Source organism: Salvelinus fontinalis, chromosome 25 (genome assembly GCF_029448725.1).
Source record: "Salvelinus fontinalis isolate EN_2023a chromosome 25, ASM2944872v1, whole genome shotgun sequence".
NCBI classification, from domain to species: domain Eukaryota; kingdom Metazoa; phylum Chordata; class Actinopteri; order Salmoniformes; family Salmonidae; genus Salvelinus; species Salvelinus fontinalis.
In genome coordinates, this window is record NC_074689.1 from 9,519,504 (window position 1) to 9,545,741 (window position 26,238).

At 43.9% G+C, this 26,238-nt stretch overlaps 1 protein-coding gene across 2 annotated transcripts in view; it reads left to right on the forward strand.

The window, feature by feature from the left end:
* The first annotated feature begins 1,031 nt into the window (after window positions 1-1,031).
* The window catches only part of LOC129822822 (cadherin-12-like), a 232,722-nt gene continuing 207,515 nt past the window's right edge, over window positions 1,032-26,238 (forward strand). Inside the window, exon 1 of one of the 2 annotated variants that reach the window (XM_055881255.1) lies at window positions 1,032-1,469. The gene's annotated coding sequence lies outside the window, so the exon portion shown is untranslated. The remainder of the gene's footprint in view (window positions 1,470-26,238) is intronic. The other variant, XM_055881256.1, reaches the window with a different exon arrangement.

The following is a 26,238-nucleotide window of genomic DNA, read 5'->3' on the forward strand; positions in this document are numbered from 1 at the left end:
TGAAAGGCTCAAATAAAATGCATTATTGTTATCATTGCAGTATTACAATCTCCAAATTAAACTTATTGTCTTGAGTAAAAAACTGCTCATCCTCAAGACAATCCTACTGTGATGTGGATTAGACATGCTAAATGCTAATCCCTCAGTAACCTTTCCCCAGGACAGATGTGTGTCATCACCGTTTTTCTCATCACATTAAGATCTCATTTGAAAGGTTAAATCTCATGTTTCCTCTTCAATTTCCCAGAGGTGAAGGGGAGACCATGTCTGATTTTACCCATCATGGCCAAGTGAAGTGGAGGAGTCCTCGTTTACATCCCAAATGGCATCTTATTCCCTATATACTGCACTACTTTTAACCAGGACCCATAGGGCTCTGGTCAAAAGTTGTGTACTGTTTAGGGAATAGGGTGCCATGTGGGATGCACTCGATGAGTGCACCTCCTCCAAGTGGAGGAAACCAGCAATGCATTTAATCATGCAAGACATGGAAATATGAGAATGTAGGTCACATGTTAACGACAACTGACAGACTTCAGAGGGACCAGGAAGTTTGTTTCGATGTTTTTCTACAGTCTTTGCTTTACTGCACGATATAGTAAAGATAAAGGGCTTGTTGTATTGTTTGTGTTCTGTGTGACGGGTTATGAGGGCGTATTAGTGGACGCCTGCTGATGTACCTGACTCTAATACGAGTGGTAAACCAACCCCCTCCCCTTTCGCTATCTCTGTCTCTCCCTATCTCCCCTCACCACACTACTACAGTACTCCCCCATTTCCCTGGAATCATCTGTGAACACATTAGCTTGGACGAGATGCCATCCCCAAGTGGCACTACTGTCTTTCTGATTAGAATATCCCCCCAGTGACCACAGCGTACATCACTGGCTCTCTCGCTGTAGGAGGGAGGGCTCTCCAGCTCCCTATAATCTGCTTGATGAAGATCCCAGTGCCCCAGGGACCTGATAGGGGGCTGCCTCACACCAATCACGGCTGCCCCAGCTCCCAGCGTACACGCAAGCCCTTCGCCACTGAGCCAGTCAGCGAGCTAGTCAGTGCTTACAAACCCTCTCTCATTCGGTCGCTCTCTTCCACTCGCTCTCTCACACATTCATACAAGCTTGCTTGCTCTCTCTCTCTCCTCTCTCGCTCTCTCTCACTCGTCATTGTAAAACCACAGGGAGACTCATTGTGGCTCCTGCATTCCCTCTCTCTCACCCTATTGTTTTATACTTCTAGTGGCACACGCTCCGGCATCAGCTCTGGCGTGGGCACTAGGCTATGCACAGAGAAGGATAATGAAAGAAACACACCAACGAGAGAGGTAGGGGTAAATGTGATAAGAGATAATTAAAGAGCGGAGGAAAAAAGGAGAAGAGAGGAGAAGCTTGTATTGTATTCTTCACAGGGAAAAGAACCTTGGATTAAGCTGACTTTGAAACTGTTTGCTATAATTGTGATCATTCAAGGTAAGTGTGCTGTTTAATTATATCTTATTTGGGCTGTGTTTCATTGTTGTTTTTTAGAAGGTAGGCTATGCTGATAATGAATATATTTCTCCTCCAAGTCAATAATGAACTAACTGAGTTACAGTGCCAGCAACTCATGGACATTTCTGTCACTGCAGCTGCTCCAAATGGCTTTCAAAGCCTCCTTGATTTCAATGCTTTTTTTATGATATATATTTTGACTTGTCAATAAAGTCTCTTTCATTACCCCCCGGCTCATTAGTAAGTTGTTAGATGTTATCCACACCACATGTGATGAGGAATTGCATACAGAGGGAACAGAACCAGCGGGTGTCCTTGAAACAGTTCTTGCAGAAAGACTTTGAGAGAGACAGGAGGTTTGTGTTCTGAGTACAGTCAGACCTACTGAAGAATATTTAGAATATTTTTACCATGCATGACTGTATTATCTTTGTGGTCTTTAGGTCAAAGCGAGCCTATCCATTTGTTCATAGATGACACAGTAGGTGTCAGTGAAAGAAGATTGACACATGCGTCAAAGCATCTCTCACTTGGACTGTGTGATGACCCTGTTTATAAGTCCTAGTGAGTGATTTTTGTTCATTTGCATTAAAAAGGCAATATTGATGTTCAACTTGGCATTGGAAAGTGTTCAAACATTGGATATCAAACCATAGCCTGGCAAGTAGTTTGGGCAACATCAAGGAGCTGATTTCAACACTGCCTTGAGGGAAACCAAAAAGTAAAAGTCAACATTTTTTGTTTGCACGTGGTTCAGCTTCACAACAATGTTTAACACTCTTGTAATCTGATGAAAACAAAACATTTTGTCATTGGATTTGCTAAAATAGTTTTAGTAAGAGATTCCATTTAAGGAACATGATTTCACATGTGAAACCATGTTTTTGGAACACTTCACGTGATGATATTTCATATGAAGTTTTACATGTGGATGTTCATGTGATCACATAACCTTTCACATGTGGATTCAGATTTTCACATGTGAATATTTTTCACATGATAATTAACAGGCGATGCCCTGCAAACAAAAATGAGTCCTTGGGATACAGACACAACGACACTATTTACACAGTGTTTTCAAATTATATATTTGACACACATGATTACATTGTGTATGTGTATTGAGATAGCAATTATTCTTCAACATGTCCTCACCTGGGATTAGAACTCACAGCCTCTTGGTTTACGGCACGCCAATCTTCCTGCTACGCCACCATGTCTGTCCCAGTAACTGATTTCACCTGTATTCCTACACTTTGAACTTAAAGTAAATATCAGATTTGTTAAAAATACTCAATAAAAAATATTATATTTATAATAGTGATTGAGGCGTTGCATTAAAACGGAATAATATGGCCTGCCAATATTAGACAACTATACAGAAACCCCTCAAATTGCTGAAATAAATAAATAAAATCAATGAGGAGAGAATAGTCCTATTTAACCGATAACTAGAATACCAGTACAGATGGTACTCGTTTGTGCAGAGATGTATTATAGGTAATGAATGTGTAGCAAAAATGCTACAGAATTTGCAGCGCAGAAGAATTGTGAATTCAAATCTAAGGTGGAGTATTGAAAAGTCAGAACTACGTGATCATGTCAAATGTAATCATATTGTCATTGATTAAATATTTGCAAACTATTTTAGCTGAACAACGTACCACTTACTTTAAAAGGAAGAGAGACACATGAGGCCAGTTAACACATTTTAACACCTCCATTTCACATGTGAGTCTAACGGGGTGAGTGACTGGTTACCGGGAAGTCAGGCGCAGGAGAGAAGAGATGGGTGATAACAGGAGTACTTTAATATACACGCTGGCACAGACGAGGCAGCACAAAGCACAACCACTGTAACATGAACCGGATAAACAAAACAAACAAACCTAGGTTTGAAACAAACCTAGCGCAAGCCAGCCTGTAGCGTAACACCCTACACAAAGAACATTTCCACACACAGACATGGAGGAAATAGAGGGTAATATACATTTAGTCTGATGAGGGAATGTATACTATGTGTGTGGGAAAACAAGACAAAACAAATGGAAAATGAAAGGTGGAGCGGCGATGGCGAGAAGACCGGTGACGTCGACCACCGTACGCCACCCGAACAAGGAGAGGGACCAACTTCGGTGGAAGTCGTGACAGTACCTCCCCTTGACGCGCGGCTCCAGCAGCACGATGACACGGGCCTCGGGGACGACCCGGAGGGCGAGGTGCAGGGCCATCCGGACAAAGACGGTGGAACTCCCGCAGCATAGAAGGGTCCAAAACGTCTTCCACCGGGACCAAGCATCTCTCCTCTGGACCGTACCCCTCCCAGTCCACGAGGTACTGAAGGCCTCTCGCCCGATGCCTCGAATCCAGTATGGAGCGAACGGAGTACGCCGGGACCCTCTCGATGTCCATAGGAGGCGAAGGAACTTGCCGCACCTCAGACTCCTGGAGCAGGCCAGCCACCACCGGCCTGAGAAGAGACACATGGAACGAGAGGTTAAAACGGTAATCGGGGGGAAGCTGTAACCGGTAACTAACCTCGTTCAGTCTCCTCAGGACTTTAAATTGCCCCACAAACCGCGGACCCAGCTTCCAGCAGGGCAGACGGAGGGGCAGGTTTCGGGTCGAGATCCAGACCCGGTCCCCCTGTGCGAACACGGGGGCCCTCACTGCGGTGACGGTCTGCACTGGCCTTCTGGCGCAGCACGGCACGCTGGAGGTGAACATGGGCGGCGTCCCAGGTCTCCTCCGCACGCCTGAACCAGTCGTCCACCGCAGGAGCCTCGATCTGACTCTGATGCAAAGGCGCCAGAACCGGCTTGTACCCCAGTACGCACTGGAAAGGTGAGAGGTTAGTAGAGGTTAGTGGAGGAGTGGCGGAGCGAGTTCTGAGCCATCTCGGCCCAGGGCACGAATGCTGCCCACTCCCCCGGCAGTTCCTGACAATAAGACCGCAGAAACCTACCCACATTCTGGTTCACTCTCTCCCCCTGCCCATTACTCTCAGGGTGAAAACTTGAGGTAAGGTTGATCGAGACCCCCAGACGTTCCATGAACGCCCTCCAGACCCTCGAAGTGAACTGGGGACCCCGATCAGACACTATATCCTCAAGCACCCCGTAGTGCCGGAAGACTTGTGTAAACAAGGCCTCCGCAGTCTGTAGGTCCGTAGGGAGACCGGGCAGAGGGAGGAGACGGCAGGACTTGGAAAAACAGTCCACAACGACCAGGATCGTGGTGTTACCCTGTGAGGGAGGAAGATCGGTGAGGAAATCAACCGACAGATGCGACCAAGGCCGTTGTGGAACGGGTAAGGGGTGTAGCTTACCTCTGGGCAGGTGCCTAGGAGACTTACAATGGGCGCACACCGAGCAGGAGGAAATATAAACCCTCACGTCCTTTGCCAAGTTGGGCCACCAGTACTTCCCACTCAGACAGCGCACCGTCCGACCGATGCCTGGATGACCAGAAGAGGGTGATGTGTGGGCCCAATAGATCAACCGGTCACGGAGAGCAGACGGAACGTACAGACGCCCAGTGGGACACTTGAGGGGAGTGGGCTCTGCATGTAATGCCCACACAATGTCCACGTCCAGCTCCCATACTGCCGGCACCACCAGGCAGTAAGCCGGGAGTATGGGGCGGCAGGGTAGCCTAGTGGTTAGAGCGTTGGACTAGTAACCGAAAGGTTGCAAGTTCAAATCCCCGAACTGACAAGGTACAAATCTGTCATTCTGCCTCTAAACAGGCAGTTAAACCCACTGATTTTAGGCCGTCATTGAAAATAAGAATTTGTTCCTAATAACTGACTTGCCTTGTTAAATAAAGGTAAAAAAACATTAAAATGGGGGTAGGATCCATGGGCCGCTCCTCTGTGTCATACAGCCAGGACAGTGCGTCTGCCTTAACATTCTGGGAACCTGGTCTGAAAGAAAGGGTGAAAACAAAACAGGTAAAAAACATGGCCCACCTTGCCTGACGAGGATTCCGTCTCCTCGCTGCCTGGATGTACTCCAGGTTGAGGTGGTCAGTCCAGATGAGAAAAGGGTGTTTGAGCCCCCTCAAGCCAATGACTCCACGCCTTCAACGCTTTGACCACACCCAACAGCTCCCGGTCCTCCACATTATAGTTTCGCTGAGCTTCTTTGAGAAGAAGGCACAGGGGCGGAGCTTCGGTGGCATACGAGAGCACGGTTCCTATCCCAGCCTCGGATGCGTCCACCTCCACCGTGAACGCCAAAGAGGGATCCGGATGCGCCAGCACGGGAGCCGAGGTAAACAGAGCCCTTAGGTGAACAAAATCCCTGTCTGCCTCAGCCGACCACTGCAAACGCACCGGGACCCCCTTCAGCAGTGGGGTAATGGGAGCTGCTACCTGACCAAAACCTCCGGTAGTAATTGGCAAACCCTAATAAATGCTGCACCTTCTTTACCGTGGTGGGAGTCGGCCAATTACGCACGGCTGCAATGCGGTCACTCTCCATCTCCACCTCTGAGGTGGAAATGTGGTATCCTAGGAAGGAGACAGACTGCTGGAAGAACAGGCATTTCTCAGCCTTGACATACAGGTCATGCTCCAACAGTCGACCAAGCACCTTGCGCACCAAGGACACATGCTCAGCACGTGCAGCAGAGCATATCAGAATGTCATCGGTATACACCACCACACCCTGCCCGTGCAGGTCCCTGATCTCGTCCCCAAAGGCTTGGAGGCTTGGAAGACTGACAGAGCATTTATCAACATTCATCAACCATGAGCATTCATCAACCATGAGCATTCATCAACCATAACCCATGAAACAGTTGGGTCATGACAGGATAACAAGGGATGGCCTAGCACCACGGGAAACGCAGGAGAGTCAAAGAGGAGGAGACGGATTCTCTCCCTGTGACCCCCCTGCATCACCATGACCAAAGGAGTGGTGGCCTCCCTGATAAAGCCGGACCCTAATGGTCGACTGTCCAACGCGTGAACTGGAAAGGGCCTAACCACTGGAACAATGGGGATCCCTAAACTATGGGCGAATGCTCTGTCGAAAAAATTCCCAGCCGCACCTGAAACGACAAGCGCCTTCTGCTGAGAATGCGGGGAAAACGCTGGAAAGTTGGCTTGCAAAAACAGGTGGGCAACAGATGGCTCTGGGTGAGAATGGTGCAAGCTCACCTGGGATGACGCCAAAGCGCTCTGCCTGCTGCCTCGACCCCCAGAGGAACCAACCCGACACGACTGGCAGTGTGACCTCTGCGGCCACAGATGGTGCACGTGAAGGGCCCCCCTCCGGCCTCCGTGAGCGCAGCAACCCCCAGCTCCATAGGCACCGGAGCGATGGTGCGGGGAGATGGGACCGACAGAGCCGCGTCTGACGTCCGCGGGTGACCAGCAGGTTATCCAGCCGGATGGACAGGTTCACCAGCTGGTCAAAGTTGAGGGTGGTGTCCCTGCAGGCCAACTCCCGACGGACATCCTAGCGCAAGCTGCAGCGATAGTGGTCGATCAGGGGCCCTGTCGTTCCATCCTGCTCCGGCGGCCACGGTCCGGAAGTCCAGGGTGAACTCCTGGGCACTCCTCGTCCCCTGCCTCAGGTGGAAGAGATGTTCACCCGCTGCTCTACCCTAGTGCGGGCGGTCGAAGACTGCCCGGAAGCGGCGGGTGAACTCCTCGAAGTGGTCCAGCGCCGCATCTCCTTCTACCCACACGGCGTTAGCTCACTCCAGGGCTTTCATCGAGAGGCACGAGACGAGGGCGGACACCATCTCAGGTCCCGAAGGAGCCGGGTGGACAGTCCCCAGATACAGGTCCAGCTGCAACAGGAACCTCTTGCAGCGTGCCGCCGTCCCATCAAACTCCCAGCACAAAGCACTACCACGGTAACATGAACCGGATTAAACAAAACTAACAAACCTAGGTTTGAAACAAACCTAGTGCAAGCCAGCCTGTAGCGTAACACCATACACAAAGAACATTTCCACACACAGACATGGGGGAAACAGAGGGTAATATACATTTAGTCTGATGAGGTTTGCCGGAAAACAAGACAAAACAAATGGAAAATGAAAGGTGGAGCGGTGATGGCTAGAAGACCGGTGACGTCGACCGCCGAACGCCGCCCGAACAAGGAGAGGGACCAACTTCGGTGGAAGTCATGACAGTGAGGAGAATCACATTTGTTCAACTCACATGTTAATTGCAGATTCAGATGTGGAATTTTCTCTTTCACATTTGAAATTCAAACTCTCACATGTGGAGTAGCATTTCCACATGTGAAAAACTTTGTTGACATGTTTAATCCCCATGCTATCATATTTTCACATGTGGAGATTCATGTTATCACTTGATCCTTTTACATGTTGTCACATCTTATCATTTTAACTTCACATAAGATCACTTGTTAAACACGTTATTACATGTGAAATGAATGTGTTTTTTCTGTAAGGGATCAGATACTTCAATATGTAAATATTAACTGCAAAAGTGACAGTAAAAATGTGGGTATGAGTGCTTTTCATAGACACTTTAAAAAAAATCTAAACACAGCACAGCCTGCTTTGAAATGCTCACATTGCAGGTATGACTTTATATACTGCATACTATATGTTACATGTTAACGTACATTTCTGAATTACCTTAGTGGATTAGAAGATTTCTGGTAGTATCCAAGGGGATTAGTACCAACAACCTGAGAGAATATGAAAAGGCAACACACACTATATGATATGCTGCATGTGGAATATGGGATCATAGATGCACCATGTTATTCAGATGAGGTGTAAAAGAAGATATGAGTAAAGCATAGTAAATATCTACACGGCTACACCGCACATACCTGTAGGGTTTACATGTGGGGAGACAAATTGAATGCACATGTAGAGCGTTATGCATCTCAGTGATCCATTGCTGTGGCGTATTTGTTTGTCGAAAATCCAATGCATTCATAATGCATGTGCATACTGGATATGACAGGATATAGATTTTAGGGAGAATTGAAAGCGGTGAGCAAGCATTTTATTCAGTGGCTGTTATAGTATATCTACTCTGCTGAAAGTATTTATTTTTTAAGAAATGATTTGGTAACATAATGGTAACAATTTAACTAAACCCAACATGTATGCTGATATATGAATATAGGTGAATATTGCCAATTGGAATGCTGTACTGAAAATAATGCAAATGCTGTATGCATTCTCAGTCCTTTCATCCCCATCTTCTGTGATGGAATTCCAAAGGAGAATAGAATGTATATATATGACATTGATGACATGTGACACTTCATGAGTTTCCTGCATCTCGTCTGACATCATATGTATGCACAGGCATACTCCCCAACCTATATCTTCAGATTGCATGCAAAACCCACACTTACCTACACTGCTCTGCACCACTTTCTCAGAGCAGATCTAATGTCGCACTCTTCAGAGGCATATACATAACTGTATTTGGGCTGTGTTGCAAATGGCACCCTATTTCATACATATTACAGTACTTTTGACAAGTGCTCATAGGATAAGATCTTTGGGACCTGGTCACAAGTGCAATATATAGGGAATATGCTGCCATTTGGGACACAACCCTTGTCTTATCACCATTCAGCTGGAAACACTTGCTTTCGAATAATCAAATCATTCTCCAAGGAGTCCACTATTACATAGAACAGGAGATGGCCCTCTTGAGCAGTATCTATGGAGGGTATACAGGAGAGAGGTTAGCATTCAAAACATTCACCCACACTGGGATATCGTAACTACATGAATTATGTGATAAACGAGGGAGATGCATTAATGTACACTGGCGATGGTGATGCTACCTGACTACAGCACATGTCCTGTCTTTGACATTGCTTAGCACTTCTGGAACTGACTTCTGTCAATTGCATTTAGATAGCCTTGATGGGCCGGATGGAGTGCCCTACTAATTGTGTTAATTTATTGCCAATCCCATTTTGTACATGTCTGGTTAGATTAACAAAAGTAGAGTCAGGTGACATAATCTATTAGATTTGTTAATTGTAAAACTTTACAGTAAACTCAACTGTAACTGTTCTGTAAACCTACCTGTAACTGTTCTGTAAACCTCATAGCTATCCAAGTATCTTTGTGTAATCCACTACACTTACTGTTGCATGACAGGCATGCATCTCCCACAACAAGACAGCAGCAAATACACTCAGCCGAGTTGTGACATCCCCTACGAACCCGCTAATGGAGTTCCTGAGTCCCAAACGGCACCATATTTCCTACCTAGTATAATCGTTTTTAACCAGAACCCTATGGGGCCTGGTCTAAGGTAGTGCACTCAAAAAGGGAACAGGGTGCCATTTGGCATGCATACTCTGTGAACCGCTTCTCATGGTTCTACCCACTTTTACTGCGCTCCATGTCATTTTAATGGCAATACTGAGTGGCTCCACAAAAAGACCAAGTCCGTCCGCAAATCCCTCACTGTCACTATATGAAATAATCTGCAGCACTGTTTGACCAGGGGAAGGAGAAAGGCCTGCATCACAAATGGCACCCTGTTCCATTTATAGTGCATTATTTTAGGGCTCTGGTTAAATTTAGTGCACTATAAAGGGAATAGGTTGCTATTTGGGACGCAAGCAGAAAAAGGAGGGTGTTTATGGATGTGTGTTCTGTATTTATTATCATAAGAAGAGCAGAAATGATCAGTCATTCGGATATGCCACCTATCACCCCCTTCTGCCGAATGTGTCGGTCAAGAGCCTTCTGCTTAAATGGGATCAATACTTGAGATTGTTTGGAGTGTCTAGATCAGACCTCTTCAACCCTGTTCCTGGAGCGCTACCCTCCTGTAGGTTTTCACTCCAACCCCAGTTGTAGCTCCCCTGATTCAGCTTATCAACAAGCTAATTATTAGAATCAAGAGAAAACAAATGGGACGGTAGCTCTCCAAGAACAGGGCTGAAGAGTCTTGCTCTAGACCAGGGTTTTCCAAACTCGGTTCTGGGGCAACCCCTGGGTGAACTTTATTGTTTTTGCTCTAGCACTAAACAGCTAGTTATTTCAGTCAGCTGTGCAGTGCTAGGGCAAAAACCAAAACGTGCTCCCAGACAGGACCGAGTTTTGGAAATCCATTTTTAGACAGTGACCACTGTGTTCTCCTTTATACTTTAAATACTCTGTAGTTCTTCTTTGAGGGGGAGGACCTTTCAGTAGCCATAATGTACATAACCTCAGAGTGCTGTGGTTTGGTTTGTATAAACCATTAGGATGGAAATCAACAGAACCAGTTGATTCTGTCACAGCAGGTCTGACTGCATGTGTAGCTTCATGGCCACCCTCAGATTAGGTATGGATTGTGCCTGTTTGTTTTCTATATATTGTGTACGATGTTCTACTTTTACAATGTCAAGCATAGAAAAAACACAGGTCATGTCTTGGCACGACTGTACTGTTGTCTTGGCTTGGGCGAGACCCTGGCTCCGGTGTCCCAAATGGCACTCTATTCCCTACATAGTGCACTTGCCTTTTGACCAGACCCTGCAGACCTTTAAGACAAGGCTCAGACAATCAACAGCAGGATTCCTAAACATCTCAAATTAAGGTCCTGCCGTGATGGATGAGCCTCTGTCTACAGGAGGTATTGCTCCTCGTTTCCTCCTGACTGATGGGCACTCCAACTCTGCTGCAATTATTTAAATAGATTTGTCTCCATTACTTTGTCAAGTTTCTGGAGGTGGTATCTTCTGCTGTGTGCTGGAACACCTCTTTAGAGAGGAGAAAAGGAAACCTCCCCTAATATTTTCCAAATCATTTTGGGAACCACTCATCATTTCAATCAGATGACATTGGGTTAGTTTAGAAATCGACTGTAACGTTACAGATTTGTGATCCCCTGGGAGTGTAGTTAAATAATATGACAGAATAACAGACGTCATGTTGCATGGGTGTCTGTCTGTTTACCCTAGTGAACTGTACGCTCTAAGAGTGTTAGCTAGCTGGATGGCGAGCTAGCGGGCCCAGCAGAAACGACCAAACCTAGTCCTCTGAGGACCCTGCTGGCCAGGAGATGTGCCGACTCTGCAGGACAGAGATTATTGTGTGGCCAGATCAGAGTACAGCCACCACAGACTCCTCCCTCTCGCACTGCCACCGCTTGGTCCTGGCACAGGGGACAGAGTCAAAGCGAGAGAGAAAGGCATGGTTTTCCCTTTCACACAAATTGTTATTGACATTGTACCCCTGTTCAACCTGATCTTTTATATTCTGTCCTATGGGATTTTTTATTCCATTCCATTCTATTCTGTTCATTCTGTTCCAAATAATACAGTTTCTGCGTGAAAGCTTGGAAGCAGAAGTATCAGCTCCTTGAATGTGAAACCAACCCCTTGTCATTCAGTCAAGTTCTTATTTGTCTTTTTCTTACACTTTGACTGGTGAATCATTTTTGACTGGTAAATAATTATATTAAAGCATTAGCTACTTGCCATCCATTTCGGTTTTTGAATAGCGCAGCATTATGACTTAAAAATAGCAGTCACAGCAGTGAAAAGCCTGAGGCTTTTGTGCCTTTGAATACATTTTGTTCCATGCCTGTGAAACATTCACCACAGAATCCTTGTAAACGGTCGACAGGAGTGGTAGCCATGAATTCACTGGAGGCCATCCATAAGCAAAGCCATGATGGAGAGTGTTGCATTACAACAATGTGTTGTAGTTTTATGGTATGTCTCTGTGTCTGTGGTGTATTTGATCTTATAGTCAAACTGCACTGGTAAATGGTTTGGCTGGCAGGCAGGCAGGCAGGCAAGCAGGAAGGAAGGTGGGCAGGAGGGAGGGAGGACGGACTGTTGGAGGAAAAATCCACTGTGTGATGATGTGTGGGTCTGGTAGGAGTCCATAACCTTAAACATAACCTCCTTAGCTCCCATTGGCAACACTGCAAAGATTTCCTGTCACACAGGTGAATGACTATTAGTTTACTGACCCTAGAGGTAGAGGGAGATTGTAATGATTTCCAGAGAAGAAAGGTAGCTACTGTAGCTTGGGGCCCTTTCAGGTTACTAGTGGCATACCTTGCCTCTGCTGGAGGATAGAGCTGGATATGTGAGGAACAAATAGATATGGGGCAATAGGAATAGCCCATTCCGGGTGAATTCACAAAATCTCTGATGGTACTCAAGGGCATTAGCATATCATTTTAAAGACGATGTCTTTGAGTGTGAGATCAGTATCATTCAAAACATATATTAATTATTTTCTGGTGTTTGGATGTAACTGTACACTTCAAACGGTATTGAAACACTTTGTGGAATTCATGATTTATTCCAAGAGGGAATAATACATGGGTGTCTGTAATTACTAAACTGGATAATGTTTCACTAGGCATGACTCTGAATTTAGCCCATGTGTTACCATGAAGCTCAGGAGAGAATGATCAAAACCTTTGAATACTCTCTGCAACAAAAACACAATTTGAAAAATGTATGTGCTTTTATCATGGTTCTGCTGAGATTTTCAGCAGAGTATATGCAGTTTATATGTAAAGGTATACACTATTACTTTGATCAGAGAAATATGAATTAATCTTTGACCGTTTATGGGGGGGAAAAGCCTCTTAGCCAAGAAGATAGGCGGCTATCTAATGGATAAAACATTTGTGCTTCAGCACAATTTTGTGTCAGCCATATGTGAGAACTCACAATATTTATCTCAGTCTGTCTGTTTTTATCCAATCCTTGCTTTTACTCCTACGCATTTAACATGTTATCCCGTACCGGATGTCACATAGAATTTGGAGCTCCATCCATGCAAAAACTAATTTTCGCTTCATTACAGAGAAACCTGTTCCTTTAAATGCTCCCAGTAAGGCAATGGACACCATATCCCTGTGAAACGCCTCATGAAAAAAAATCGACATCCGACCTTTGAAATTTCACAGTGGAACTTTTCTGTAATCATATTATAGTATATTTTACATAAATATGTTTGTATAAATACAAAATGTCAGAGCTACTAGGAGTGCTGGGTGGAATGGAGTCAAACGCAGAGAGCAAATTAAGGTTTGTGGATATATTTTCCAATGCACGGGAAATCCTGCCCTAACACATACGGGCACATCAGAAAAGTCCAAGTAACACCAGACTAAACTGTTCCGAGGAAAATAACAAAATCCACTACAAGATCCTACACCAACATAACAGTAAGTAAGCCCGCACAACAGCCAGCGGGCTACCTAACCTTATATAGCCTACCCAACCAACCTAAACTAAAACAGGTGCACCCAATCAGCCCAAATGAACAGAAACCAAAACGAAAGAAACGATGGCAGCTAGTAGGCCGGTGACGACGACCGCCGAGCCCCGCCCGAACAGGAAGAGGCACCATCCTCGGCGGGATTCGTGACACAAAATCACATAAAGGAATTTGAGGAATGCTTTTTGTTTGTTTATTCCTCAAATATCCATATAGCACTGATATATATATTCACAACAACTAACACCCTTAAAATAGTGGAGCATGGACTTGGATATAAATACTTTGTATTTTGATTGTATCAGCATCGAGCTGTGTATTGGACTGTGGATTCTTTCTGGTTTGGCTAGCGTGCGACTCAGCATTTCTGAGTTTTGACATTGGATTCAGAGCATCTCTTCTTCCTGATTACCCTACTCCATTTCCACCCCCACCCCCCTGTAATGCTTATCTTGACACGGCGGAAATGACATCATAACTTTAAAGTGGAGGTTAGAAGAAGAAGCAGCTCTCCTTAGCCAGCAAAACCACTAACATGATAATAGTACAATCATTTCGTGAGTGCATATATTTGCCCTGTTTAACACATGTACAAGTGTGTATTAACCCTTTACACTCTTGGGAATTGGCTTTTATGGATAGGGCTAAATTGAAATGTTTCTTACAGAAGAAATATGAAAATCATATGCATAAGTGTCACACTGTATAATGATAGGAGACAGGCACAGGAATACGTCATAGGGGGGTTTATTTCTCCACCCAAAATAAAGTAAGTCATGAAAACGACAGGGACAAAGCCCAAGACAAATACATGTATATATATATATATATATATATATATAACACAGGGATGTAACCCAAACAAAAGAGTGAGGTGTAAACCTCTAAAAACACACGGGACAAGACCCGTAATAACAAGCGCACAATAGCGCGTAGCACGAAAGCCAAAACAGAGCACAGGTGCTCACAAGACCAACGGACATGGGACAATAATCAACAAGGACAATGGGGAAGAGAGGGCACATATATACACATACTAATCAGGGGGAGTGGGAACCAGGTGTGCTTAATGAGACAAGACAGTCCGGGGTTGGTGGTAATGAATCCAATTTAGTGATGTCTAGAAGGCCGGTGATGTAGACCTCCTGGAGCTGGTGAACGGATTGAGCAGCAGTACCGGAGGATCCATAACAATAAGCACGATAGCAATTGAAAGGGAATAGTTTGGAGATTACGGTGGAAATTATTTTCGACCAAAGTTGAGGACACAACAGTTCACCTGACACAAGACTGAATCCAAACATCACACTGTTGATTTTATGTTCATTTTACATTTACTGTAGTTTTCGGCACATCTGTTGATAAAGAAATCTAAAAATACTCTGGATACATTCAGTAGGATACTACGAATATTCCTGGAACATGTGGGGTAGGTGCAACATTTTTTGAGTGAGAGGACCAACTGTTGTCTCCAAGTGGACACACACCCCTCCAAAGTATACAACGTTCCTAAGTAATGTCAATGTGCTTGTATGACTCAACGAAGAGTTTTCAACTATAAGGTGCTTTTTCGAGCTCTCCTAATTGTGCCGTTGAGGAACTAGAGCGAGCACACTTGTAGTTATTTTGCTTGGAACACAACCCTGCATCCCCACCATCAAACAATGACTGTTGTTGTTTACGTAATCCAAAAATCACCCGTTATAAATCGCAATCTAGGTCAGGTGGACATCATTTGAAAGCTTGTTCTATTGCCAACATGACTGGATAATATGTAAAATACAATCTAACAGGGTGTCACGAACGTCGTCAGGGAATTGACCGGACCAAGGTGCAGCGTGGTGAGCGTACATTTTTCTTTATTAAGAATGTCGCCAACAAAACAAGACACAACAAAAACGAACGGTACGCTTACTAGGGCTATACAGGCCACTAACAAAGACAACTACCCACAACTAAGGTGGCAAAACAGGCTGCCTAAGTATGATTCCCAATCAGAGACAACGATAGACAGCTGCCTCTGATTGGGAACCACACTCTGCCAAAAACAAAGAAATATAGAACATAGAATTTCCCACCTGAGTCACACCCTGACCAACCAAACATAGAGAATAAAAAGATCTCTACGGTCAGGGCGTGACACAGGGTTAGGCTTTCACAAGGCAATTCAGAGAAACAGATCATAATTTTGGTGTAGATTGAAATGTCATGAGTCCATTCAGGTTCGTGTTCTGCGGCAAATTTTCTTCACAATATACAACAGAACAATCCAGGGTATGACACCATGTCATCTCGCAAGTGTACATCAAACATATTGATCAACAAAATGTACACTTTATGTGACATGAGTTTTATGATATAGAAATCTGAAGTTGCCCAACTAGCAGGAAGGATGGGGGCCACTTCTTGTTGTGTGCAGTGCTCAAGTTCAGAATTAATTTAAGTTAAAACCCATACAGCACTGTGAAGCGGAGAGCCCTGACGTCATTTATAGCATCTTATCGTACATCCACTGTGTTTCAATTTAGGCACTTATCAGTGCCCAATTCTGCCATTTTCAACGCGTAAAAGGTACGAGTGTAAATTCATTTTTTGCATATCCCCTCTCCCTGAAACATCCTCAGAGAATGTGGTCACAGCCAAGGTCTGCCATGATGAATAGCAACCCTGGAGAAGTTAGGGTAAAGTGCCTTGCTCAAGGGCACATCAACATATTTTTCAACCTACCAACTTGAGGATTCAAACTAGCAACCTTTCAGTTACTGGTGAAGGCTCTAACTGCTAGGCTATCTAACTGCACCCAAAGCCATACCATACTCTGCTGTAGTTCCAGACTGTGCATCAGTTCCCCAAACCAGAAAAATCCCAAAGCAAACATGTAGTATTTATTCTTAAATCACTCTCTTCTTCTAAGAATGTAAGATAAGCACCTCCTACACTATCATTTTTGCCTGCTGAAATATGGCCTTATCAACGTCCCACAAATCTGATTCTATTATACTGTTTTCCGACAGTTTATAACAATTCAACCATATTATTGATGTTCATCCATCCTCTTACAGAGATATATTTACAAATACAAACATGAATTGATGTTCCACATCTCAGACTCGCGATGCATGTTGCAAGGACTACAAGCTGTCATAGACTACAAAGGCATATCCAGATGTGTGGAAAGCAATGAAGCAACTTTTCAGACGAGCTTAACATATTCTGTGCTCACTTCGTGGCAGACAATGCCGAGCCATCCAGGAAGGCACTCGTTGTTTCGGACGACCAGGTGATTTCGCTCTCCAAGGCTGACGTGAGGAAAACTCTCAAAAGAGTGAATACTCACAAATCTGCTGTCCCAGATGGCATCCTTGGTCACATCATCAGAGTGTGGCGGTCATCTTCTCTGACAGCTTCAACCTGTCCCTGTCCCAGGCTGTAGTCCCCACTTGCTTAAAGGAGACTACCATCGTCCCAGTGCCCAAGAAAACAAAGGTGACATGCCCAAATGACTATCGCTCCGTCGCACTCACCCGTCATCATGAAGTGCTTCGAAAGGCTGGTCATGGCCCACATCAAGGCCTACTCCAATTAGCCTACCGCTCCAACAGATCCACAGAAGATGCCATTTCCATCGCCATTCACACGGCCCTAAAACATCTGGAACAGGGTTGAAATGCGGGAACCCGGTTAATGAGATTTACCAAGATTTACAGCCCCAAAACCACTCCCTTTTCCCGGGATAAATAACTGTGAGAAACCATTAATTATAATACCTTATTTACATGAGGAGTATAACATGAAACGGAACTGTTAAATGATATGCAATGTCTAAATCTGGAACCTCTATGGCCTTCTCTCAGGTCACTGCCTGATGAATCATCAACGCTCAGGGTGGGGACCGACAGCTCATATCAGTATGTCGATCTATCATCTCATCATGGTAACTTTTTTAAATAGCAGCTGCAGAGTGTTAAAACACTCCTATATTATTTATTTAAATCAGTGCACGAGCGAGCACTCTCTCACAGTCTTTCTCCTCTCTCCATCAATTACATTCAAATTGCATCCAAAATAGATAGTCCTGTTCAAGATTGAAATATAGGCCTATATACAGAAGTCCTAGCCTACCTCTTTCAGGTAATAAATCCAATGCAGTATTAGCCTTATATTTAGCTAATGAATGAGGTGTTATGCGTAATAAGCTTCTAACTTATAGCCTCTGTCTCCTGCCCAATACGCAGGCACATGTGCTCAACTGGCCTCTCTCTGTAAAAAAGGCTCCTTAGCCCATGCAGAAAAAAAGTAGACTAGAATAGCTTGCTGGACATTATTTTGTAGCATTTCTTATACCAATAGACTATTTCGAAGAGACACGCAAGCTCTTGTTTGCTGAATGTTAAATACAGCAGCCAATAGAACTCACAGGTAATTTGAAAGAAGATGGCGGTAGGGTAGAGCAGTTATGTATTCAGACCCACAGCCATTCAATCCTTGTGAAGAGAAGTGAAAGCCTTCTGTATGTCATTCTAGCCCTATATTATTCAAGAATGTCATTAGAATGACGAAGATAAAGAAAACAAAACGTATTTCATTTAACTGTTGAAAGTGAGGAAGGAATGAAGAAACACTAGAGAGAGAAAGAGGAGGTAAGCTAAAAACAGAGGAAATATTATGACTAATGTAAATAAAATTTTCTAGCCTATAAGCCTATTTGTAACTTCATACGCTGCATTTGCTGCACCAGAATCACATGTTCTCTCCTGATTTATCATGGTTTGAACGAGGTGCATAATTCCAGTCCATATAATGTAGTATAATACAATACAGTACAGTATACAGTTCAGCAATACATATTTGCCTACTGGAGCTTGTTTAATTTATTTACTCAAGAGAGCATAGCTACATTTATGAACTTCCATGTTTTTATTTTGTGCATAATGTGCAGTATCCTGTATATAATATAGCCTATGCATTGGATAATGGCACAGTCCTTTGGGATTTTTTGGGCTTGGGCTCAATAAATGTCTTTAATGTCGGGCTCATAAAATGCATTTAATCAGGCTCAGGTAGCATCGGGCTTGTTCTTTTTGATCAAAGCATCAGGGTTGAATCTTCAATCAAAGTTCTAATCAAATCCAGACATATTTATATGCTTTATAATGCTTTTGAAGGACACTTCCAGTTTTGGCGGGAAATACAAGGTTACCTGGAGAAAAGTGATTTTTTTTCCCCCCGGGATGAAACGTTTGTAAAATGAAAATCTAGAGGAAGACCTTTGTGAAAATGCTGTTCATTGATTACAGTTCAGCATTCAACACTATTGATCCCTCCAAGCTTGTCACCAAGCTTAGAGCCCTGGGTCTGGACAATACCCTCTGCAACTGGCTACAGGCTGTGAGGGTTGGCAACAACACCCCCTCCACAGTGACTGTTAACACAGGAGCCCCCAAGGGGTGTGTCCTCATCCCTCTGCTGAAAGTACTCTGTTCACCCACGACTGGCATTGTGGTGCCATGAAAAATACCTCTCCCGCAACATCAGAAAAACAACAAAGAAGTTGTTTGACTTCAGGAAGCAGGGGCGGGAACATGCCCTGATCAACATCAATGGGTCTGCAGTAAATCAAATCAAAGTGTATTTGGCATATGCTTCATTAACAACAGGTGCAGACTAACAGTGAAATGCTTATGTACAGGCCTTCCCAAAAAATGCAGAGAGAAAAATAGAAAAATTATAGAAAAAATAATAACTGGGGAAATAATTACACAATGAGTAATGAAAACGTGGCTATGTACACGGGGTACCAGTACCAAGTTGATGTGCAGGGGTACAAGGTAACTGAGGTAGATATGCACATATAGGTATGGGGTAAAGTGACAAGGCAACAGGATAGATAATAAACAGTAGCAGCAGCGTATATGATGATTCAAAAGACTCATTAGTGCAAAACGGTCAATGCGGTGTAGCTATTTGGTTAAATATTTAGCAGTCTTATGGCTTGGTGGTAGAAGTTGTTCAGGGTCCTGTTGGTTCCAGACGTGGTGCATTGGTACTGCTTGCCAAGCAGAGAGAACAGTCTATGACTTGGGTGGAGTCTTTGACTATTTCCAGGGCCTTCCTGTGACACAGCCTGGTATAGAGGTCCTGGATGGATGATCCTGGATGGCCCCGCCTTAAGTGTCAGCCTGGCAGATGGGTTTTTGCCTACCCTCACCACCTGGGGGGCAGCCTGTCAGGAAGTCTAGGATCAAGTTGCAGAGGGAGGTGTACAGTCCCAGTGTCCTGACCTTAGGGATTCGTTTAGAGAGCACTACGGTGTTGAACGCTGAGCTGTAATCGATGAACAGCATTCTCACATAACTGTTCTTCTTGTCCAGGTGGGAGAGGGCAGTGGGGAGTGCAATAGAGATTGGGTCATCTTTTGGGGCGGTATGCAAATTAAGGTGGGTACAGGGTGTCTGGGATGATAGTGTTGATGTGAGCCATGACCAGCCTTTCAAAGCACTTCATGGCTATAGTGCTGCGGGGTGATAATAATTTAGACAGGTTACCTTAGTTTTTGTGGTCACAGGAACCATGGGGGTCTGATTGAAACCAGTAGAGAGAGATAGCAGTTTTATTTTCCTCTGTGTCCATATCACGAGGACTTGACATGGACCAACAACACCACAACTCTTGATGTCAAGATTTGATGTCAAGATGTCGCTACAGTGCTTCTACTGCCTAAGGCAGCTGAAGAAATGATGCATGTCACCCGGGGTCCTCTCCAAATACTACCGATGCACCATCGAGAGCATCCTGACCCGGTTGCATCATGGCCTGGTACAGGAATTGCTCTTTCCACGACTGCAAGGCCCTCCAGCGGGTGGTGAAGATGGCCCAGTACATCACTGGGCTGTGTTCGCACCCATCCAGGACATCTACTTGAAACGGTCCCTGAGGAAGTCCCGCTGCATCATCAAGGACCCCACCCCATCTACGAGCTGTTCAGTCCCAACTGCTGCTAATAGACTCTTATTTACTATTGCTAAAACTGCACAATTTAAACACATAGCCCCTAATCCCCATTTCCCTGATACATATTCTACTATAAATTGTGCCTTTCTGTATTATATTTATGTAAAAATGTTTATTCTACTGAGCCATTTACTTTATGTTCGTATTCTTATCTTTTAATATTTATTATTGTTATTGCACTGTTGACAAGGAACAAGTAAGCATATCGTTGGAAGGTGTATACCCTGGGTATCCTGTACATACGACTAATAAATAAAACTTGAAACTATATTTGAAAAGAGGCCACCCTACTCAGTAATGTGGAAAAATACTATCTTAAACCTCTTAGATGTAAATTCCCCTTTTTAGGGGATCTGTGTTTTTCTGGTATTTTAGCTTAGATTGAAATGGCTTGCTTTGAGCAATAGCAATAGCATGTGTGACGTGGATGTGAAATCACTGGAAGCTGAAATGTCCCTCCGACAATTTCATTCACTCTTCTGAGTTCCGACTGTCCATCAATTCCTGGCTGAACCCTACATCACAGCCACCGACAAAGCACATGCCTGCAATCTTTACATCGTAGCGCAGCTGGAGAGAGTTCCACTGTTTCATCACGGTGGAACATTCAGAGATTGATTTACAGTACAGCCATTCATTTAAGATTTTAAACAAAAAACACTTTCTGTTTGTCATAGACAGACAATACTAATATGATATGAAAGGCTAGTTCCTAATGAGTTCAGGAAGCCAAACTAGAGCTCTGTGAGATGTTCACAGCGATGGGGGCAGACATTTTGATCAAGAAAGACCTTTAGAAAATCAATATTTTGTCAAACACTAAACATACAAATATGTATTTTGCAGTTGTAACGAAGATCAACTCTTATAGTTAGTCATTTTATAAGTTGATTATGATATAATTAGAAAGCACATAAGTGATTTCAAGCCTTACTCATACAGTTTTGTTGAATAGGAAATCATATACACTACCGGTCAAAAGTTTTAGAAATGCATTCCAGGTGACTACCTCATGAAGCTGGTTGAGAGAATGCCAAGAGTGTGCAAAAGCTGTCAAGGCAAAGGGTGGCTACTTTGAAGAATCTCAAATCTCAAATATATTGTGATGTGTTAAACACTTTTTTGGTTAATACGTGATTGCATACGTTATTTCATAGTTTTGATGTCTTCACTATTATTCTACAATTTAGAAAATAAAAATAAAGAAAACCCATGAATTAAACTTTTGACCGTTAGTGTAAATAATTTTATATTTTCATCATATTTGTATTGTGTCCTTGAGCTTGTGTCCTCAAAAGTGACTACACTTCAGCAATATTTAACTATTTCTACCAGAAAGGTGGGATATGAACTCTTCTTTGAGTATGCAGCATTACAAGTAATTATTTATGGCCCTCTCATGATAAATAAAAACTTTTTGGGATAAGCTAGATTAAATTTCGATTACGTTTAGTTGCATTTAACTGTTGTACTATACTATTGTTTGATTGTTAGCATGGAACAGCGCAAAACAGATGGTCCATTGGTCATGAACCCCCTTCTGGACAAATATATCAGTATAAAGTGCAATCAAACAGTTTTATAAACTCAGCAAAAAACGTCCTCTCACTGTCAACTGCGTTTACTTTTAGCAAACTTAACATGTGTAAATATTTGTATAAACATAACAAGATTCAACAACTGAGACATAAACGGAACAAGTTCCACAGACATGTGACTAATAGAAATGGAATAATATGTCTCTGAACCAAGGGGGATCAAACTCAAAAGTAACAGTAAGTATCTGGTGTGGCCACCAGCTGCATTAAGTACTACATTGCATCACCTTGTTATGGATTGCACCAGATTTGCCAGTTCTTGCTGTGATATGTTACCCTACTCTTCCACCAAGGCACCTGCAAGTTCCCGGACATTTCTGGGGGGAATGGCCCTAGCCCTCACCCTCCGATCCAACAGGTCCCAGACGTGCTCCATGAGATTGAGATCCAGGCTCTTCACTGGCCATGGCAGAACACTGACATTCCTGTATTGCAGGAAATCATACACAGAACGAGCAGTACGGCTGGTGGCATTGTCATGCTGGAGGGTCATGTCATGATGAGTCGGCATGAAGGGAACCACATGAGGGAGGAGGATGTCTTCCCTGTAAAGCACAGCATTGAGATTGCCTTAATGACAACAAGCTCAGTCCGATTATGCTGTGACACACCGTCCCAGACCATGACGGACCCTCCACCTCCAAATCGATCCCGCTCCAGAGTACAGGCTTCAGTGTAACGCTCATTCCTTTGAAGATAAACGCGAATCTGACCATCACCCCTGGTGAGACAAAACAGCGACTCGTCAGTGAAGAGCAATTTTTGCCAGTCCTGTTTGGTTCAGCGACAGTGGGTTTGTGCCCAAAGGCGACGTTGTTGCCGTTGATGTCCTGCCTTAAAATAGGCCTACAAGCCCTCAGTCCAGTCTCTCTCAGACTATTGCAGACAGTCTGAGCACTGATGGAGGGATTGTGCGTTCCTGGTGTAACTTGGGCAGTTGTTGGTGTCATCCTGTACTTGTCCCGCAGGTGTGATGTCCGGATGTACCGATCCTATGCAGGTGTTGTTACACGTGGTCTGCCACTGCGAGGACGATCAGGTGTCCGTCCTGTCTCCCTGTAGCGCTGTCTTTGGTGTCTCAAAGTACGGACATTGCAATTTATTGCCCTGGCCACATCTGCAGTCTTCATGCCTCCTTGCAGCATGCCTAAGGCACATTCACGCAGATGAGCAGGGACCCTGGGCATCTTTCTTTTGGTGTTTTTCAGAGTCAGTAGAAAGGCCTCTTTAGTGTCCTACATTTTCATAACTGTGACCTTAATTGCCTACCGTCTGCAAGATGTTAGTGTCTGAACGACCGTTCCACAGGTGCATGTTCATTCATGTTTATGGTTCATTGAACAAGCATGGGTAACAGTGTTTAAACCCTTGACAATAAAGATCTGTGAAGTTATTTGGATTTTTACGAATTATCTTTTAAGTACAGGGTCCTGGAAAAGGGACGTTTCTTTTTTTGTTGAGTTCATGCGTTGTGTTGGAGATAGAGCAAAGAATCCTGGTGTCCTGTGGAGGAAATTGCGGTCATGTAGAAGAGGGCAATGTTTCAGCAATATCCCTTAACCCTTATCTCTTGCAAATGACACATAAAACATGTCATTGAGGAGATAGGGGAGAATTGTCATCTGTTTCTTATTTTACTATTCAGAAGACCGCTGATTTAACATAAAATTACCCACCATCCACCTCTTCTGCCCCTAAATCATTGTGACTGGGAAGGACATATTTTTGTGTACAGGGCTTTGACTAAACAGCTTACCATTTCAAGTAGGGTTGGCCCTTCTGCTTTATATAAACCATGACCCCTTTATATAAACCATTGCACTTCTTCTATTAAATGGAATAAGAAATCATCTTGACAGACCCTGAGTCCTGGCCTGGGTGAGTTGTCTTGCGAGAAAGACTTCCTCAAGGTCGGCTTGGTCATACTTTCCTCAGTCAGCACAGACTGGCCTTTCCATGATGAATTGGGATTGAGGGTGGGGGGCAAGTGAGTGTGTGTGTTTGTCCGTGCGAGCGTGTGTGTGTGCATGTGTAGAAGTGGGAAAGCATCATGGGGGTGAAGCATCAGAAGGGCAGATTCACGGGGGCTATGCATGTTTTAAATGGAGGCAGCGGAGAGTTGTGCATCTCAGCTGTGAGAGAGATTAAAGAAGCAGCGAGAGCAGAATACCTCTTAATTAATCCCCCATGAATCTGCCCCGCTGATGCTTCACCCCCATGATGCTTCCCCCCTTTTACACACACATGCGTACACACACGCACGCACTTGACTCCCCCTAACCCAATTGGCTGAGATGATGGAAGGGTTGAGCGTGCCGACGGTTTGTCATGCGTTTCCATGTGAATTCTTAAAGAGATGTGTGGGTCTATAGAGTGTGTGAATGATCCTGAATGGGCATAAACAAAGAAGATCCCTCTAGCACTAAACAAAATCTTTCAAGGGCGTTTCTCTCCTAATTGAGAACACGTTTATCAACGTTTAAAGCAGCATAACTTTACCATGTTTCCTCCAATCACGGTGTATGATATATCATTTTGTAGTTCTGAATCTGTAACCTTTCTGGTTTAACGTACAGTTATGAGTGACAGGTAGCCTATCATTTAAGAGCGTTGGACCAGTAACCAAAAGGTTGCTTGTTTGAATCCCTTAGCTGACCAGGTGAAAAATCTGTCAACGTGCCCTTGAGAAAGCCACATAACCCTAACTGTTCCTATAAATCGCTCTGGATGAGAGCGTCTGCTCACGTGTAAAAGTTACTTCCTGGAAGACTATACCCAAAGAAAACATTTCTTAATAGATTGACTGTATTGTTGCTACATATAAGGTTGTGTGTATTTTGTCAACGTGTGTGTGTAGTAGGGTTGAAGGTCTCCCTTCAATCAAGCCAGTCATGTAGGCTACTCACATTAGTATCCCTGGTTGTTTATATGGGCATCGCTGCATTGATGTATTATTCAGTGGTCAGGATGGAGGCAGAAGTTGACATTGTGACTAGACCAGTCACACATATTAATGTCGTCTCTTCTCTCTCTTTATCAGACCAGACCTTGAGGGTGGAGGCGTCATAATTGTAGACTAAAATAAAAAGGACCAGAAGGTTTCTTTCTGACAATTACTGTTCTGGTAAGGAAAATGTACTTGACAAGCACGTTCCACTGACATCATAGTGGACAATACACAAACCCTATATTCACCCCGCCAGTCGTAACTGCCCACACAGAGTCAGTAACCGGGGGCTCACAAATCTCTCATCTTTTTCATAGGGTACAATACATAATTTAGGAAAGACAGTATGAATTTGAAATGATGGAAATCGGGACAATTAGTAGTGTGAGATGCAAAGAAAGTAGAAGATATGCTACAGCACAATACTGAGTGGCTCAATTATGTCTGTGCATGAAATAGGAAATGTTCAGCTACTCAAATGTTTTTAAATCTTTGTTTTGACAGCAAAATTGACAGCAAATTCAAAGAACATGTTAAATAAAGGAAAGTTGGTCTTAAGAAGGTTAATCTTGCCTTGGAGAACAAAACAGCATCTTGGGAGGATTTGTATTTTGGCAATAGATGTTGCCTCCATGATATATTCTGTATCCATGAGGGTCACCAGATACGGGAAGAAAGCTTGTTCTACTTTGCAGAAGAAACCACAATTGAAATTTAAATAATACACTTTTTCAATTGGGCCCATACAATGTCTGATGTACTGTACAGTATTTCTCAGTTGCTGTGTTACAGATTGGCAGCAAAACTTGAACAAACCAGCTGAACATTGAGAATGTGCATATGTGTCCTAAAATACCCATTAACCAAAGATTCCTCTATTCTTCTCTCACTTCCATTTCTCTCTCACTTCCACTACAGTGGTGCTCCATGGAATTCCTTGGTGCCCTTGTGTTTGAAAATCTAAGTTGCTTTCTTGTGGAAT